This window comes from Halichoerus grypus, chromosome 6 (genome assembly GCF_964656455.1).
Source record: "Halichoerus grypus chromosome 6, mHalGry1.hap1.1, whole genome shotgun sequence".
Classification (NCBI taxonomy): domain Eukaryota; kingdom Metazoa; phylum Chordata; class Mammalia; order Carnivora; family Phocidae; genus Halichoerus; species Halichoerus grypus.
The window spans coordinates 158,326,663-158,343,917 of NC_135717.1; the positions used below are offsets into that span (position 1 = coordinate 158,326,663).

At 38.6% G+C, this 17,255-nt stretch overlaps 1 protein-coding gene across 2 annotated transcripts in view; it reads left to right on the plus strand.

The window, feature by feature from the left end:
- Positions 1-3,099: 3,099 nt before the first annotated feature.
- The window catches only part of GAS2L3 (growth arrest specific 2 like 3), a 39,250-nt gene continuing 25,094 nt past the window's right edge, over positions 3,100-17,255 (plus strand). Inside the window, exon 1 of one of the 2 annotated variants that reach the window (XM_036086022.2) lies at positions 3,100-3,432. The gene's annotated coding sequence lies outside the window, so the exon portion shown is untranslated. Of the gene's footprint in view, positions 3,433-16,323; positions 16,366-17,255 lie in introns of those variants that run through there. The other variant, XM_078076468.1, reaches the window with a different exon arrangement.

Consider the following 17,255-nt stretch of genomic DNA (forward strand, 5'->3'; position numbering starts at 1 on the left):
AGGATTCTTATGATTTTGGGTCTCCCATTTAAGCCCTTAGTCCATTTTGAGTTTATTTTTGTAACTATGGTATATTTTAAGCAATAGAGCATTCTTGCAGGGCTGTGAAAAAGCCAAATCATATTTCAACATCCAGGGGGTATATGATTTTGAGAGGCTCTTCCGTTTGATTAGTCAGATAAGTGATTATTCCTAATGTAATAACTTAAATTTAGATTTCCAAGCATGGTGCTTTCTTAAAGTGGGGGCACATCTTCACAATTCTGGCAAAGTCATAACTAATAGACTTTATCATCTGATGAAAACAGACTGGTGAAGCTTGCTCTGCATGTTGCAACCATGGCAATTTCAAGTAAAGTAAGAACCTCTAAAATATAGCTATTAACCTAACCACCAATTAGAAAATCTACACATGAAAGTAGATTTCACCTCATTAGGTAGAACCCTCAATTACTAATTGTAGTGTTAAAATCAAGATAGGTGAGATGGTGAGTGCACTTAGGGAGTGAGGTACTAACTGGGAACTAAAATGGTACTAACTGGGAAATAAAAATGAGGTTAAGAAAGCAACAAGAGAACTTTCTTATTATACAGAAGGGAAAAGCAACAAGAATCAAAGAATTTAGAAGGGAACTCCTCACCCAATGTACACATCTAACCAGTAAGGGATATGGGCTTAAAGAGAAGTGATTTGCTTAGACTTTTTGATTGCAGATTCACTTTCCTCCTGTCTTGTATCTTTATAAGGTACAGCAGTTACCAAGACAAACTACATAGACAATGAGAATAAAAAGAAAGCATAAAATACCCTGCTGTCAAAGTTTCAGTAAATGGTTTAGAAATATTAAGTGGGATGTGTGTGTGTGTGTGTGTGAGAGAGAGAGAGAGAGAGAGAGAGAGATACAGAGTGTTTATGTACATATATAAGTATAGCATACTTTCAATTTTTAATAAGTGGTATTCAAATGCTTAGGCACATAGTATGCATGTAAGAAAAAATTGTTAACTAATGTCTCATCAAACAACTCTTAAAGTTCTGTAGAGAAGTGTACAGATTTTGATATTAGTACTCAATAAGTCCAATTTAAAGCTACTACTCCACTTGGAAATTTGGCTACATGAAGTAATATGACAAATTGTCCTTAGTTTTAAACAGAAACACTATAAAACATACATTTATTTGAACAATAGGTGACAATTGATCTATTGTAGTCAGGGACACCAAAGTGTTCTGGGATCAATTCAGTAAAAAGAAGGCCCACTATAGGGCATCAGGTTGAATTACCACTTACATGTCAAGTTTTGGATGAGGATCTTACCCGCCCCACCCCAGAATGTAAGCTCTGTGAGAACAGGACCCTTTGTGCTAGGATAGAGTCTGGTGTGGGGCAAGTACTTGTTGAATTAACTTCTCAAATATCTATCTCCTGCACCAACCAATCAAATCCCTTCTGAGCACCTCTACCTGCATGTTCCTCTCACACTTCAACCTGAACACACACCAAACCAAAGTGCAGTTTTCTTTCCCCATGGTTGTTTTCCCTGTGTTTCTTAGATTGGCACCATTATGACATGATTACTAAGTCCAGATAAGTCAGCTTCTTAGGTATCTCCAGAGGCCTCTTCCTCTCCATCCCTTTTGAATTAGTTTAGGTAATTGTTAACTTTTAGTTTTCAGAATTGTCGCCAGTCTCACTCTGTTTTTCAAAAATCCTTGGAAATTGTTTTGTTTTTTTTTTCTAAAACATACCATCATATCATTCCCTTTTTATAACCAATCATTCCCTTTTATAAACCAAATGACTGCAAGGAAAATTTTAAACTCCTCAGCACCTACCAGACCTTTCATCTGTGCCTACTCTTCCAGTTTGATCTATCTCCCAATCCCTAATCTTTAGTCATTCAAAACTACTATTCCCAGAACATTCCAGGTGCTCTCACATGTCTGGAACCATGTGTTCTCTTTGCCTGGAAAGCACTCCTTATCCCCCATTATCCTTGCTCTTGTTAGATTCCTAATCATCCTTCAAAACTCAGCTCCTTTCAAACCTCTGACCATCACCTTCCAAGACTGTTAGGTGTTCTCTCCTTTTCGGACCTCCACTGAGCCTTTACCACGCTGAGCACTTTGAAGGCAGGGACTGTCTTCTTCATTTTAGTCCCTCAGCAAAGCAGCAGCAGGACCTCCTCATTGTTTTTGTTTTCTTTTTTTTTTAAGATTTTATTTATTTGACAGAGAGAGCAAGAACAAGCAGGGGGAGCAGCAGAGGGAGAGGCAGAAGCAGGTTCCCTGCTGAGCAGGGGGTCCCACGCAGGGCTCCATCCCAGGACCCTAGGATCATGACCTGAGCTGAAGGCAGACACTTAAGGACTGAGCCACCCAGTTGCCCCGTTCCTGATTGTTTTTGATGAGTGAATGAAGGAATAAATTCTAGAGAGAGAACATCATTCCAGATCAACGCGCTCATTTTACAGATGGGAAACTGAGGACCAGAGAGGTGATATGATCTGATAAAATCGAACTAAGAGGAAAGGATCTGGACCTCCAGGCTTTTGGCCACTGATTCCCCACCCCCCCACTATTAACAAGTCACACTGCAGTTACAGTTATAAGAGACCTATTTATTGCTACCTTGAAGTCCAGTCTCTGCTCTATTTCAACCCTCCGAGCTAGTAAGCGTCCCTCATTGTGATGAGGTTAATTTTTTACCACCCCCCGCCCCCTTCTCGTGTGTTTCCTGAAGTAACAGCCAACATCATCTGTTTGCTTCCAGTTGTGGCCCGCAGCTACAGGATACTCTCCATCTTTCAACACCAACCCTCACAGGAAGAGGGACCTCTGTCGGGAAGGTTTCTCCGTAGGACTCCGATTCCTACTAGGTGACAGTTTGTCTCCGGAAACCGTGGCGCCCTCACTACAGCCAGATCTCCAGTGGTTTACGGTTGGGAGGGGCTCTTAACAGATCTGGGTAAGACTCAGGGCAACACCCTTGAACTCTACCCTGCAACTCTCCAGGATGCTCACAGACGACGTTGATTCACCTCTTCTGCCTATCGGGACAAATATCGGGGCTGTTGAGGTCGCCGAGGGGCCAGATGGGGGGGACGTGCCCCGTGATCAAGCCACTTCGCTTTTCTGTGGAAAGCGGGGCTTGGGCACCAGACTTGGGAGACTCCAAGCGGTGGAAGGCGGGGCGCACCCGGCTGACTGAGACGCGCGCGCGGGTCGCGTGCTCCCGGCGGCCTGGGGCGGGGCCTCCGGCCACGCCCCCCTCCGCCTTCTGATTGGTCCTTTCGAAACAGGCGGCGAACCGCGGCGAGCCCTGAGACCAGGCGGAGGCAGCGGCAGTTGGTCAGGGGCGTGCCAGCTTCGCACAGATTGAGCCGAGATGTCACCCTGCAGGGAGAAGTGACCATCCCGCGCCAGGGCGGGTGAGTACTTCTCTGTTTGTCTTCTCTTTTCCTCGCGAGCCTTTCCTCGCCTTCTCGGGGCTGCCGCGCCTCAGTCTGCGGGCTCGAGGACCCCCGGCGCTCCGCCGAGTCGAAGCGCTGGTTTGGTCGGGTCTCGGAGCTGCGGGATCCAAGACACTCTGCGATTGGCCCGCCGCGAGAGCCGTGTCCTCTGATTGGTCCCTGGGGCTGTCAAGGTGAGGTTTTGCCTGCCCTCTCCAGCCCACCTTGGAGCGGTGCGAGGGGCAACAGGTGTGCAGGGGCGGGGGACGGCAGGTGCGGACCTAGTAGGTTGGGGAAGAGGTATCGAGCCGTTACTGGTCTGCTTTAGAAACGAGAGGGAGATCAGAGCCTGAAGCTAGTTGAAGGTCTCCAGGGGTACCCTTATCCCCAGGCGCCGAGCACATATAGGGTCACTTGATTACTCAACACCATCCTTTGGAAGAATTAATGAAGTCACTGACCTTGGAAAGAGAACGACACAGACGGTCATTTTGCACTCTAGCAAAGTTTACAGACTCTTCCCTGTTTGTTCTCTCCAGTCCAGGCAGGGCTCTGCTTTCCCAGCTACACCCCTTAGTTTGGAGGGCTGCCTTGGGGGGTGTATTGAAAAAGAAAAGGAAGGCTTGTAGATTGCCCTGGAAATCTGGGGAAACTTTTGGAAGGTGTCCTTCCTCACGCAGTCACTCCTGGTTCCTAACTAATCTTTTCAAGTTGAATTTTATGGATTTAAGAGTGCTTTGTGGTATGCATGGCGGAGTTGCTGATCCAGTTCTCAAGTGAAGAGATGTATTTTTGCAGGCCCAGTCCAAGTCACACTTTGGGTTTTGTTTTGCTCGTGTGAAGAGCGCTAGTAACTACTTTATCAGAAGATAAGCAGTTGGTGAACTGCTATAAGATCACCTTTCTTGGCACTTAAATTATTAGGAATTGGAATTCTAGCCACCTCAGGTTTTCTTTGGGAGGAGATTGGGTTGGATTTGAATGAAAAAGTGGAAACTGGTGAGAATCTTCTAGCATAGATTCTGATACAAGTTGTCTGATTCATGTGTTTCAAAAATTCTTTAACAGCTTTGGATAGTAGGTGTCTGCTATTTTGACATTATTGAATTAAAAGTAATATTTCTTTTTAGCATAGCAAAATTGCTAAGTATGCAGGCTCTGAAATCAGGCTTTACCGTGGGTATGACCTTAGGCAAGTTATTTAATCTTTGTAAGCCTAAATTTTCTAATCTGTAAAAGAAGGTTAATAATAGTTCCTACCTTACCAATGGGAGGATTGCCGTGAGGATTAAATGAAATAATCCATGTAAATAGTTTAGTACAGTGCCTGACATATAGCTATTATTATTTCTATGCTGTTTAATTTGGATAAAAAGTTTCAAGCTACACTCAAGGGCCTGAGAGGCACAGGAGGTAAAGGTAGTGCCAGAGGCAGTGATGAGTTCTTATTCATTGATTAATTTAATATCTGTAAGCATAGTAACTGTTGCTATTTATCAAACACATTATTACCTAGACAGTGCAGGTACGTGTTTTAGGTGTTTTAGTTACATTAATGTTAAACCTTTTAGTAATCCTGTAATGTAGTTGGTGTTAATCTGAATGTTACAGGTGAGGAAACTGAAGCTCAGAGAAAGCAAATAACCTACTAAGTCCACTCGGAATTCAGTCCACCCCCTTTTTTGTGTGTCACACTGCCCTTCATTTATATTCCTGGCATTACGTAACTTCTCTGCGCAGAGTTGTTTGTATGGCCCAGATTCATTTCTGCCATGGATATAGTTTTATTTTTGAATACTTCATTAATAAAAAAAACAGTAAGAAATAATTTGTGATGGTAGATCAAAGTGTGTGATAAGAGAAGAATGTCAGCAACATATTTGCTATTACTAAAAACTAAATGAGTCCAATGGTGTTTGGAGCATTGGCCAGTTCAGAAGTAATGTTTCCTAATTTGTATTTTCCCATTTAGCTTTGGTGTATTCACTATATTTTTACTATGCAGCACTTTTTTCCCCCTGTATATCTCAAGTTTGGAGTTAAGAAAGTTCAGTTATTTCAATAATTTTTCTCAAGCCAACTGTTGAGGAGGAAAGTCAGGGGTTAAGGTTAATATGTATTGTTATAGTTTACTTTCAGTAACATGTCTGTGTATGTCTGTGTTCATGTGTTTTACTTTCTTCTTATTACCTATTGCTTTCTATACTTTGATATCAGATACACCTTTACATACCTAATGAACCATGTGATGTACGTAGAATTTGAGAGAATAGGAAACTTGAGTCTGTCAGTAAGTTTATCTCACTTCCAGTTTCACAATTTTTAATTGAAATTTAAATGCCATAAAGAAATGCCTCAGGAGGCATGTTTACAAGATAAGGCAGTCATTGCATTTGTATTTCTTTAGTGTTTCTCCTTCTAAAAACACAAAACATTTTCTCATGTTATTACATTTTTACATAGTAGGTTGTTTTAACAGAAAGTTGCCATTTATTTTATCAATAAATTACTAATTTCCAGAGAACTAGGATGTAATAAAATGTAGCATATGCACTAAACATTAATTTTGTCTTTGATGTTGAAAGCATCTTAGGAATTTATAGTACTATGACCATCAGTCATATGATAGATATTGCTGAAGTGCTGACTGATAGAGATTTCTGCATATTATCACACAACATATACTTTTCTGTAACAGTGTACAATTAACTATGTTTGAAGAGCTCACTCTATATAGTTTCAAACATAATGACTTTTCTTTTGATAGATGACTTGTTACTATTTTGGATTCTAAAAATAAAATTGGCTGTTGAAAAACTTGTGTTCAGAAGTTTTTTTTTATACCCTCCCTCCCTCAGTTTAGAAAACATTGTGATTCCAGTAACATAATTATACATACTGTTCTGCAGATTGCTTTTGGTCACATAACATCTTTTCATATCAGTAGATATAGCTCTTATTTTTTCAAGTGGCTGAATGAATCCACTGAATGTATGACAACTTATTTGAGCAGTTTCCTGTTAATAGATGCTTTATGTTGTTTTTACATTTCTTTTTATTAGTGTTTGTGTATGGGTATGTTTTCCATAGAGTCTTTTAGTTTATCATATATAAAGGTAAACTGATTTTAAGTTCTTTAAAAATTTTATGATAAACGAATAGTTCTATTGAACATGAAATTAAGTTATTCAGGTTGAATCTCTACAAAACATTGCAAGAGGAAAATTTCAAATAGAAAAGCAAAGACTCCCAACAAATGAATAGTCTTTATAATTTTGCAAATAACATGTGATGTTTTTATGAAGCTGTAAGAATCTTCTTTCTCTTGAAAATCTTTATCTGCTTTGGAAGCTGCTTTTTCCTTAAATGAGTATACCACAGATTTACTTCATTATTGTTTCGTATTCCCTTTAGTGATAAATGCAACATTTATTGTATTTAGGAGTAATTCTGGTACTAATTTTAGCACTAATTTCTACCCAGTAGAAGAAATGGAGAATGTTACCTCCAGAAGGTTCTTATTTTAGAAAGTATAGAATAAAATAAAAGCATATATTGCTATGTAACCTGAATTAGGGAGGGAGTTTGGGAAGTGTTTTTTTAGAGGAATTGAATCTGAAGATAGGTAGGAATGAGTCTGGAAGAAAGGAGGAAGAAGATTGTTGCATGTAGATAGATCATCAGGTGCAAAGTCCCAGAGATGAGAGAGCATGCTCGAAGGGTCTAAAAGAAGTTCAGTATGGCTGGAGTGTGAGGGTCAAGAGAAGAGGCTAGAGGGGATCCATCAGGCTTTGCTAGCTTTGTTGAGGAGTTGGGGCTTTATCCTGAAGGAATTGGAGAGTCATTAAGGGTTTTAAGTAGGGAAGGAGAAAGGCGTTCAGATGAGGGTTTGTGAAGGCTCAATCTGGCTGCAGCACATGAAGAGCAGGTTGGAGGCTTGCAAAGCTGGAGAAAGGGTGACTGGTTGGAAGCTGTTTCAGTAAACCTAGAGAGAGGGGTGATGGTGGCTTGAACTAGAGGGGTGGCCATAGATATTGAAGAGAAAATTTAGAGTTAGAAGCAACAAGATGTGGTCACTGTTTTGACTGAGGGATGCAAGGAGGTGGTGGAGGCGTGGGAGAGGAGGGAATCAAGGATGACCTATTTAACTTGGTGAATGTTGGTGCTATTCCCTGAAATAGTAAACACAGGAAGCCTTTGTAAATATTTCAATGAGTGAGTAAATGAATAAATGATCTCAGTTATACAAAGGCAGGGCCATTTGATGATGGAGAACACATAGCACAATGGGTTTTACCTATAAATTTTGCATTTTTTGTTTGTTTGGTTTTATTTATGTTTTAGCATACTATATAAACTGGTGCCATTTTTCTCATTGCTTCAATCTGTTGGACTCACTATATCGTCCAATCATGTTCTGGATGCATATTGCTTTCTTGGGGCCAAATGTCTTGACCCTCTGGGCACAGCTTCCTGTGTATTACTTTCTTATTACTGCTGGAACAAATTGCCACAAACTTAGTGGTTGAAAACAACACAGATTTATTATCTTATGGTTTGGGAGGTCACAAATCTAAAATGAGCTAAAAAAAAAAGATGGGGTTCCTTCTTTCTGGAGGCTCCAGAGGAAGTCCCTTTCTTTCCCTTTTCCAGCTTTGAAGGACCTGTGTTCCTTTGGGCTCCTTCCTCCATCTTCAAGGCTGGCAGTGAGGCAACTCAGATCTGTTTCTCTGCTTCTCACATTATTCTCTGACTTTCCTGCATCCCTCTTTTTAAAAAATGTATTTGTTTTTATTGAGATACAATTAACATATCACATTATATTAGTTTCAGATGTACAACATACATGATTTGATATTTGTATGTATTGTAAAATGATCACCATAATAAATCTAGCTAGCATCCATCCCCATACAGAGTTATAATTTTTTTCTTGTGATGAGGACCTTAAAGATCTACTCTCTTAGCAGCTTTCAAATATGCAATACAGTATTATTAACTAGAGTCACCATACTATACATGACATCCCCATGACTTATAAACTGTAGGTTTGTACCCTTTGAACCCCTTCACCCATTTTACCCACCCCCTAGTTCCCACCTCTGGCAGCCGCCAATCTGTTCTCTTTATCTATCAGCTTGGTTGGTTGGTTTGTTTAGATTCCACATAATTGAGATCATACAGTATTTGCCTTTCCCTATCTGACTTATTTCACTTAGCATAATGCCCTTAAGGTCTGTCTATGTTGTCACAAATGGCAAGATTTCATTCTCTTTTATGGCTGAGTAATATTCTATTGTACTCATCTTTACCCATTCATCCATCAGTGGACACAGGTTGTTTCTGTATCTGGGCTATTATAAACAATGCTGTAGTGAACATGGGGATGCATATAGCTTTTCAAATTAGTGTTTCCATTTTTTTTGAATAAATACCCAGAAGTAGAATTGCTGGATCATATGGTAGTTCTGTTTTTCATTTTTTGAGGAACCTCCATACTGTTTTTTCATAGTGGCTGCACCAATTTACATTCCCATCAATAGTGCATGAGGTTTCCCTTTTCTCTACATCCTCACCAACACTTGTTATTTCTTGTCTTTTTATCTGTTAAAGATTTTATTTATTTATTTGACAGAAAAAGACATAGCAAGAGAGGGAACACAAGCAGGGGGAGTGGGAGAGGGAGAAGCAGGCTTCTTTCCCAGCAGGGAGCCCGATGCGGGGCTTGATCCCAGGACCCTGGGATCATGACCTGAGCCTAAGGCAGACGCTTAACGACTGAGCCACCAGGTGCCCCTATTTCTTGTCTTTTTGATAATAGTCATTCTGACTGGTGTAAGGTGATATCTCATTGTGGTTTTGATTTGCATTTCCTTGATGATTAGTGATTTTGAGTGTCTTTTCATGTGTCTGTTGGCCATCCGTATGCTTCTTTGGACAAATACCTATTCAGGTCCTCTATCCATTTTTTAATCAGATTGTTTGTTTGTTTTGCTATTGAGTTGAGTTGGATATTAACTCCTTATCAGGTATATGATATGCAAATATTTCCTCCCATTCTGTAGGTTGCCTTTTCATTTTGTTGATGGTTTACTTTGCTGTGCATCAGCTTTTTAGTTTGTGTAGTCCCACTTATTTATTTTGGCTTTTGTTGCCTTTGCCTTGGGAGTCAGATCCAAAAGTCATCTCCAAGACTGATGTTAAGGAGCTTACCTTTATGTTTTCTTCTAGGAGTTTTATGGTTTCAGGTCTTACATTCAAATTCAAGTCTTTAATCCATTTTGAGTTAATTTTTGTGTATGGTATAAGATAGTGGTCCAGTTTCATTCTTTTGCATGTGGTTGTCCAGTTTTCCCAACACCATTTATTGAAGAGACTGTCCATTCACTCTAACATATTTTAGGCTCCTTTGTTATAAATTGACCATAAATGTGTGGGTTTATTTCTGGGTTCTCTAATTTGTTCCATTGATTTATATATCTGTTTTCATGCCAGTACCATACTGTGTGTTTTTAAAGATTTTATTTATTTATTTTTTGAGAGAGAGAGAGAGAGTGAGAGAGCACCAGTGAGGGGGTGGGGCAGAGGGAGAGGGAGAAGCAGACTCCTTTCTGAGCAGGGAGCCTGACATGGGGCTCAATCCCAGGATCCCAGGATCATGACCTGAGCCGAAGGCAGACGTTTAACAGACTGAGCCACCCAGGCACCCCTGTTTGGTTTTTTTTTCTTTTAACGGAAGTATATGTAATACACAATGTTACTTTAGTTTCAAGTGTACGACATGGTGATTCCACAAGTCTATACATTATGCTATCTTCACCACAAGTGTAGCTACCCCATACTGTTTTGATTATTCCAGTTTTATAATACAGTTTGAAAACAGGGAGAGTGATGCCTCTAGATTTGTTCTTCTTCCTTAATTAAGATTGCTTTGGTTATTTGGGGTTTTATGGTTACATATAAATTTTAGGATTGTTCTGTTTCTGTGAAAAATGCCATTGGACTCTTGAGAGGGATGGCATTGAATCTGTAGATGGCTTTGAGTAATATGGATATTTTAACAATATTGATTCTTCCAGTTTAAGAGCATGGAATATCTTTTCATATATTTGCATCTTCTTCAATTTCTTTCATCAATGTCTTATAATTTTCAGTTAGTATAGGTCTTTTACCTCCTTGGTTAAATTTATTCCCAGGTATTTTATTCTTTTTGATGCAACTCTAAACGGGATTATTTTCTTAATTTCTCTTTTTTTAGTGTCTAGAAACAGCAGATTTCTATGTATTGATTTTTAAATCCTGCAACTTTACTGAATTCATTTATTAGTTCTAAGAGTTTTTTGGTGGTCTTTAGGGTGTTTTATATATAATATCATGTAATATGCAAATAGTGTCAGTTTTACTTCTTCCTTTCCAATTTGGATACTTTTCTTTTTCTTGTCTAATTGTTTTGGCTATGGCTGCCAAATACTATGTTGCATAAAAGTGAGAGTAGGCATCCATGTCTTGTTCTTGATCTTAGAGGAAAGATATTCAGCTTTTGACCATATGATGTTAGCTGTGGGCTTGTCATATATGGCCTTTATTATGTTGAGTTATGTTCCCTCTATACCCACTCTGTTGAGAATTTGTCTCATATATTGATGTTGAATTTTGTTAAATGCTATTTCTATATCTATTGAGATGATCATATGATTTTTATTTTGTTAACATGGTATATCATGTTGATTGATTTGTGGGTGTTGAACCATCCTTGCATTTCTGAAGTAAGTCCCACTTGATCATGGTATATGATCCCTTTAATGTATTGTTGAATTCAGTTTGCTAATATTTTGTTGACGATTTTTGCATCTATGTTCATCAGGGATTTTGGCTTCTGCATCCCTCTTATAGAGACTCTTGTGAATTCATTTGCCCTACCAAGATAATCTGTCATCCCAAAGTCTTTAATTTACTCAATCTGAAATGCCCATTTTGCCCACAAAGGTAGCATATTCACAGGTTCTGGGGATTAGGATGTAAACATTTTGGGGAACCATTATTCTGTCTACCACAAGTAGAGTTTATTTAAGATGTGATAAAAACGTACTTGTCCACTGAGGCACACAAATTCCTGAGTAACACATTGCATCCAGAATCCATGCCCCTTGGCAAAGCTATTCTATCCTTTTCACTTGGACCCTCCGCCTATACACCATTCTTAGTCATTTTTTTTCTTTGTGATTCCTTTGGTTATCAGGCATCTCACTTGACCTGCTGGTAAAGGTACCACACAGTTCAGTAACCACTGTACATATTCCACCTTGGACATGCTGGGTGAGAGGCAAAGTCATTTATCAATTCATGTCAATAATGAATAAAAATAATAAAGAATACAAAAAAAAATGTCTCCCAGTAGATACTTGTCTACTATGTAGCTGCTTTCAAGCTCCTGTCACATTTTATTCCACAGCAGAAACACTGTGAAGAAGGGTGACAACCCAATTTTCCCTAGAGATTTTGATATTTCTCCTACCAAAAGTGTTTCCTAAACTTTAGGCTTGACTACTTCTTTTAATACTGCTTCCAGCAGCAGTCCAGGAACTTAAAATATAGTTGGCAAAGCAATGTACAGAATAACAGAAAATGGTATGAAGCAGTGTAACGGCAAGTGATTGGGGAAGTCACTATGTGAATTTAAGAGCTAAAGATAGAATCAGAAGTAATTCAGGCAAGTCAGGAAGGGCTACTGGGAGGAGGTACATCAAACAAATTATAAGCCTGGGTTAGTTGAGATAATGAAGAATCTTCTCAACTATTCTTTCTCTATTTCCTGTGCTAACTCCTTGTCTCATGTCTAAATTTTGGATTTTCTCAGGACTTGTTCTTAGGCCCTTATCACTGCTTTCTCCATTTCTTTCTCAGATGATCTCATTCTTCTCAATGGCTTTACCTTCCAAGTATTTGCCGACAATTTCTACCTCCTCTTGAACTTTCTTCTCAGCTCTAGATTGGTTTTACCAACTGCCAGACAGACACTTCCACTTGGATGTCTTTAAAGGTTTCTCAAATTAAACATGACCGAAACACAGCACTTTTGACCTATTGTGTTCCCTGCCTTGATTTGTTCATACTCATATCATCCTCAGCTCAGTAAATGCTCCCACTATGTATTTACTCAATTGCTTAAGCCAGAAACCTGGGAGTCATACTTGACATTTCACTCTGCCCTTACATCCCTCCCTTTCACCGCTCCTCTCTAACCATTATCAGGTCTTGGTTCTGACTGCAGTGGATATAAACTCCATCCACTTCTCTTGAGTGGAGACATTGTCTGTGTTCTAGCTCAGTCACCATCGTTTGTCACTGAGCTACTGCAGTCCTGCAGATTTCCTAACTCTTCCTCTGCCAGGCTCCTCTCCATCTCTTTTCCCGTGTGCTCCCATTTCCTATATGGTCCCACTGTTTCTACCCTTTCTGTGTCTCCTTTCATTGTTTCCCCTGGTTCTTTTCCCCACATCTCTATCCACTCCCCTTTCTGTTTCCCTCCCCCTTTCTCTGTTAAACCCATCACTATTTCACTGTTGTGTTCCTCTCTCCCCCTCAAAGAGCTCTTTTGAAACTCAAAATTACATTGTCTCTCCCTTGGTTAAAGTTCTCCCACGGCTTCTCACTGCACCTAGAATAAAACCTAATTTCTTCAGCAGGCCTAGTGTGATGGGGCTGCTGCCTAACTTTTCAATCCCCTCCTAAGCCCCACATTGTCCATGCTGCAGCCATACCTGCTTCTTTCAGTTCTAGGAATGTGCCGCATTCCTCAGAGTCTTCGCAGAAATTATTCTCTGTACTTAGAACTCTTCCTCTCATTCCCTAATTCCTACCATTCTTCAAATTCATGTTTTCCCTCTAGTAAAACCATTTCTAATCATTAAATCTAAGTCTAAAATAGGCCCCTGCTGTTTCATTCCCTGTTCTTTCCTTCAAAGTAAAATTATCATGATTTAACACTGTGTATTCATTTGTGTGGCTGCTTTTTAAAATTTTCCCGACTGGTGTATTAGTTCCATAAGGGCAGTCACATGTCTTTTACATTCACTACTGTGTCTCTTGGCTGTGGTTCTAGTTCATTAAAGAGGAAGAGTAAATGCTTGTTGAATCAATGAATGAATGTACACCCCATGGAAAAGCATACAGCCTGAACAGTGATGTAGCCACAGAAATGAACAAAACTGAGTGAGGATAACGAGGAGACAGGCTGAATGGAGCAAAGGGCCAATGTTAGATAAGTTCCTGAAGACTTGTATTCTAGCAAAGAGAACTGTGAGTCACAAATTCATATCTGAGTATCCTCCCCATGATGACATGGCTATTTTAAAGCTTTTGCTTTCACTTATAACTATATTTATTTATCTGTTAGTAAAAGAAGCTTCCCATATTATGTTTAATGATTTCTGGGTATTATTAGCCTTATCACTTTTTAATTTGATAAGTTATATTAAATGAACTATAATTATGTCTCATCATAGTATTAATCATACCAACTCATTTGTTAAGTGGTAGTTATGTGTCAGGTACTTCATGTGTATCATCTCATTTAATCTTTATAATAACCATATGAAGGAGGTGGTGGTATCTCATTTTACAGATGAGAACACTGAAAACCAGAAAAGTTAAGCACCCCAAGGTCATATAGCTAATATGCTAGACCTGGAATTCAAACCAGATGTGTCTGCTACTTTCTACTACCATAGTTGGTACCTTTATGGTACCAACTATAAAGTACACATTTTAGTACACATTTAAAAAATGAAATATCTTTGGTATAGCTATAGCATTTCTATTTTCTCTATTAGGCAATTAGGAAATATTTAACTGAAGATTTTAAATCTAAGAAAGTACCGCCCCCACCCCGAACAAATCAGAGAGGATATCTTCTTCAGTTGTTTTTCTAAGTGAAGCATTAAAAAATGATGAAATGGTTTTTGACATGCAGAAAGGCGTACAGACTAGTATAATAACACCCGTGTTCTCACCATTTATCTTGAAATAAAATCTTACCAGTACAGTTGAAAGTCTTCTGTGCATTCCTTCCCAGTCTCATCTTCCTCCCTCTCCTCAGCAATAGGCATTATTCACTATCCCAATTTTGGCATGTATCGTATCCCTGCAGTTTATGTATTTTGGCAATAATCTGGTGTCTGAGTGCTAAATGTGGTATGGTGGCAGTTAATGTCATTATTTTTCTGAAAAAACTTACTGTGTTTCTTTGCCTTTTTGCCATTCTTTTCCAAACTCCCCCCCGATTTGCACTAGGAATGCTCTATGCCACCTTATGCTCTCCCATCATATCTTATAATGTGGGTGGGGGATAAAAATGTACTCAGTTTCAAAGCCTACAGCTATGGGAAAAAGGATCCGTTCAACAGGTTGGCATTTCCCCCCGTTCTGATCTGAAGTCAAACTGGTATGAAGAGGCTAACCATAAATGATCTTGAGGATCTCATGACTGAATCTGTTTCTAGGATGAGTGGGTTAGGTCAAAATCCTGTTCATCAGGTGGATGAGTGAGTGCCTTCTGTGTTTCTGTTTTCCTCAGATTTTAAAAGTTTAGTACTCTTCCTTTAAGATCTCCGTATAAACTCCTGGTCTTGTGAACGATTCCCAGCAGGGTTACAGTATAGTTTGGTCACGAGAGGTCTTTTTGCCCAAATCTAAGGGAAAAGACTTCCTCAAGTTGGCAAAGAATTGAAATATGCTCCTCCCAAAAGAGAGAGAGACAAAAGCAAAACAAAATAAAGGCAATGATTTGGTGATTGAGATGCAGCTCCAAAAATGAAGTGTTGCTGATTCAGCATAATTGGTTTATGTGAGAAAAATAGAAACTGAGACTTTTAGGGAAAGATAGAAAAGAGGAAAATAGGTAGTAACAAAATGAGTAAGAGGCAAGAATTGTGGTTGTGATGCAGACTCGGGGTAACTATAGAATAGATGCTACTCTTGGGATTAAATGCCCGAGGACACAAAAATCGTTTAGAAAAGAATAGTAAATGACTAGAAAATATCAATAACTGGCTCTCTGGGACATGATGAGTACTCATTAATTAATTGATTCACTGATACAATCTCATCAGTTTATAGAAGTTTCCCAATAAAAGCATATATTTGCATATGTGATAGTTTTTCATATATGAAGATACATTATAGCTTATCTGAGTATGATTTCATTAGAAAATTTCTTTTTAAAGGTAATTCAGATGGTTATATTTTTGTCATCTTAAAAGTAGTTCTTTGCATTACACAAGAAGAATGCTTTGAAAAATATGTATATAAAAGACTCTTCTGCTAAAGTTCAAGTGACTGAAGGTTGTGCACAAACTCTTCATTTCTTTCATAAAACTAGTTTTGTTGCATTTTCCATAAAAAGTGCAACTACTAAACATTCTTTTGATAGCTTCTTTGTGAATGTGTCACTGTTCTTGTTTTGCACACGCCTTATAATTTAGGCCCTCTTTTGTTTTGGGTTGGCAGTTCCAACTGTTAAAGCTCTTGTCTGATTGTGTGGGACTCCTTATTTTAATAGGAGCAGCTTCTTTGCTGCATTTTTAAAAAATGGTCTCGGAAGCTTCTTACTGTGGATCTTTGTTGAGGACAAAGGATTATTTATGCTAAAGGAAAATGTATTCCCCACTGAATTAGCTCGTGGGAAGCATAACAAGCTCATTAGTAATGCTCAATTGTACTTTGGCCTTTTGCTATGGTAGAGAGAAGGAAAAATGACATCAAAAAGGACATTCTGCTGTCCTTTGCCTTCCCGCAAAGAAAACGTGATGTAATATTAGACTTTTCAGTTAGATTTAGCTCAAGTTCAACTTTGGTACCAGAGGAAATGTTCCTGAAAGGAAAGTGGTGTGTGTAGTTGATACTGTGCATGAGGTATGTTTGGTATAACTTAGAGGAGAAAGTAACTTTTCCTTGGAAATTGACAGCATTATAGACCATTTTTATTTTTTTCTTATAATGTTTTAATGGTGGTTTATAATAAAAAATAGACTAGTGTATTATGCTGCTATAAGCAATCAAAAATCCTAGGTTTTGTATAGTCTCTATTATCCTGAGTGTTTTTAAACTCTTCACCTTTTTTCCCATCTAAAAATACATTAAATAATTGTATTAACCTAATTAATTAAAATTGTATTTTTTTCTATAGATTTCAAAAATAGTACTTTGGAGTTAAAATTGCTGTTTCTTTTTTTTTTTTTTTTGTCTTTAGTACCTTATGGAGAAAATAGCTTATGAAAAATTATTATGGAAAGGCACTGAGTATTGTTTTATAGTTAAAGTTGATGTCTGTCTTTATTGTTGTCTGGCAGAAGAAGCTAATGGCTAAGCTTAGCTTAGTCCAGATGAACTTATATGATCTCTTTATAAAAATCAGATGAGAGATGCTTGACTTCAGTATCAGTTGTTGTGCTGTTGGTGTTTGCATTATTATGTTTACAGGGGAAAATTTGGGGAGACTTTTATATGTGCTAAGTTTTATTGTCAGTTTTATTTTTCTAGCCAGATGCTTCAAGAATTACCTTGATATTCGTGCCAGAAACTATGTATTAAATGTGTTTCAGGTTTTCCTCTTTCAAATGAGGAGTACTTTCATAAGTGAGAAGCTAGGAGTGATTATTGAATTCTCCTACAGTCACACTATTCCAAATAGAAGAAAAAGTTTTAGGTTTTCAGTCAAATAGGAGACTAAAGCAGATTCCTTGTAATTTGGGGGCTTGGGGCGTAGGAAAACTACCATTATTTGCATATTAATGTTTTGTTCT